We start from the raw sequence: 3,024 nt of genomic DNA on the forward strand, positions 1-3,024 counted from the left end.
AACAGGGCCAAAATTTTTCTCTCAAGTAAATATATGCAAAGCCAGACTAATTCCATTACATTCAGTGGAAATTCTCCTAGTTTAAAATTCTCCTAATTTAATCAGCAAGAGAGTAGTTTTTGGGCCCAGGAATGCTTTCACCAGAGACACATGAAGTATTTTGGAAACACTCATTAATCCTCATGGGCTTCTGGTGAGGTAGGTAAGTAAGTATATTTATTGCATACAGTGTACACTTAGCAAACAAAGGCAACAAAAGATAAGTGAAATGACGAATTCATACAAAGAGACGGTGGCAGAGTGAAAAAGACAGGTCAGAGATCCTGCTGGCTTGAGATCCCCATCCCAGTAAAGCAAATGGCATTGACTTTGTTCAAAGGACTCTGCTAGGGTTATCTTTGCCAGAATCACTCTATAGTTTAAAAACCCCCCATATTTTAAGATAATATTTTAAAGTGATACAGAAAAGCAACGTAAGCAGTGGTCAGCACCAAGAGAAAACTTTGCAAAATACCACTCTCTTATACCTCTTTCCCCAGTATTGCCCCAAGGCTGCTGTAGAAATGTGTCATGCAGCTTTTTCTTTAACTCCTGGGAACTATTTAACAACTGTGCAGGTTGTCATTGGATTGTATTTGGAGGAGAGAGATGCTTGTTAAATCTCGGGGCAAAATTATTCAGATTTTTCTAATGGTGAACCCATATTTTAAAATGCAAAAATGGTTTTCAGCTGGAAACACTTGAGGATGTCTCACTGAAATTGAATTTTTGTAGAGTGGCTTCATTTTATTCCTAGAGCTTACTGACATGCAGGTTGCAGGTTCAAACATGCCACTTTGGTTAGCACCAAAGGGGTACAAGGGAGAGCGGTTCACATCTGTACTGTCACAAAGGCAGGGAGTAACACTGCCAGCTTCTTAGCGCAAATAAAGAACAAGGATCTTTTGAGGAAGAGGCAAAATTTGAGTAGAAACCAAGGTCACCCCTAATTAAGAACCATACATTTGAGGCGTGGCAGTCCAGCTGCATCAAATACCTAATGTCCCACCTCTTTTTTACAATTAAAGCACTGATATTGTTAACATTAGCCTCTTCCTGAAAACCAAAAGCTCTCATGAAGCAGGCGAACAAAAATTCCAGATTATGGAAATTAATTAAAGCGCACAATGCTGCCTTTCTCAGTGTTCAGACACAACTAATTAGGGATTAGGTTATTCAAGAGCCGAAGATCAATTAGGATTGCTTTCTGTAAAAATCCACAGTAAAATATAGTCACCTGTTGAAAAGCAAAAGGAATCGTGCCGAAGTACAATAGATGGATCAAGGCACAATAATGCATGTTGACAATAAATTATGAAAACAATAATCATGTTTAGCCAATCCCTTTGTACAAAACCGTTATTTTGATTCCAGTGCCAGCTGTCTGAAACTTTAATTTAAGTGCTTGCTTGAGGCAAGACATTTGGGATACTAGTTTAGAATGTTTTATAGCCCAAGCAATATGTTTTACTGACATCAAATACTGTGATGATGATTTTAATGGTAACTATAATTTGTACGTGGGGGTTCCAGGGTGATCTTTGATTTTACCCAGAATGTAGACATCTGACAAACCCCAGTAGTGTTTTACTTAACTATCTACCAGCTTCCTACCACTAGTGAGAACTTTATCCACAGGGGGTGCAACGTTTGTACTTGAAAAGGAAACCATATCAAATCATTTACCACACTACCGATTTTCTAAAGATAAACTGTGCGTGTGTGTGTGTCTGTGTGTGTGCGTGTGTGCATGTGTGTGCATAGATGGGATTTAAGGAAAGAATATCATGGCTGAAATGAAGCTAGATGTTTCTCTAAGTAAATCCAGGAAAATGTAAACCAAACCAAAACAAAAAAAGTTTCCTCTCTGTGTCCTCTAATAAATATGCATGTTTCTTGATTCACCCACTATATTTTCCCTTCACTTCAATGGCCAATTACTATTTGCAATCCAGTTCCTATTCACCTGCTTCACTGTGGATCTGGTCCTGCTCTTACTGGTATAATTGTAGATTTTGTCACCTACTCCAATGGCCGTAGGACTCCTTCTTTAGGAGAAGGGATTGGATCAGAAACAATGGAGGATTGAATATCATGCACATTTGGAAGTAGCAACGGGGATGCTGAGCAGCCTGGGCATGGGCTACAGAACTGAGTTCCTATCCCTGCTCTCGAAGATAAGATTTGTTGGTTGCTCTAGTACAATTGGCTTCTCGGTGCCCCAGTTTCCAATCTGAGGAACAGTAATGACCATCTTTTAAATGTCATTGCAGTACTACACTTCAATCCTGTACTTAGCAGTAGGTGCATGTCAGAAGGTTTGCTTGAAAAGACATTTAAAAATCTGAAAGCTTATTCTGGAGACGAACCATTTGAAGTGATCAGAAACATTTCCACTGTCTACACTTGCAAAATGCAGATGTTAGATGAAACATGTTAATTTGCACATTTTAACTAACCTGATGCCAAATGTGTTTTAGGAGGATTTTTTGAGCATGAAAAAAAAATCACTTTTTTTTTTTAGATAGCTATTACAGTAAACTTCTGTAAAACCCAGTTTATATAGTTCTTATGAGCATCAAAATGACATAAGAATGGATGTTTTATTTAATTCCAGATGGGTATCCTGAGAAGTATTTTCAACTTAGAGACAAGGTTTTAGCAAGAGGATAATTCTAAATTTGGGTTAAGTCTTCCTTTATCCAAACTAGTTTTGCCTTTCTTACTTGGCATGGAATTTACTGTGTTATCTAGTTTGACCTCCTGCACAGATTTAATCAGTGCTAAATAAATGTGGTCATAAATTTCAATCAAAGTTTTTCCTAGTAAAAATAGAATTTATTTCAAATGGGGGTGGGGAGGGAGGGAAGGAGGAACAAAAGCTTATTTCATCAAAACACCTTTTTCTATTGAGAACACTAAGAAAAATCTCACTTTGAATTAATGTTTTGTTTTAACATGCTATTTCATTTGATGGACCCCTGC

This window comes from Gavialis gangeticus, unplaced genomic scaffold (assembly GCF_001723915.1).
Source record: "Gavialis gangeticus isolate Ggan-Ray unplaced genomic scaffold, GavGan_comp1, whole genome shotgun sequence".
In the NCBI taxonomy this organism is placed as follows: domain Eukaryota; kingdom Metazoa; phylum Chordata; order Crocodylia; family Gavialidae; genus Gavialis; species Gavialis gangeticus.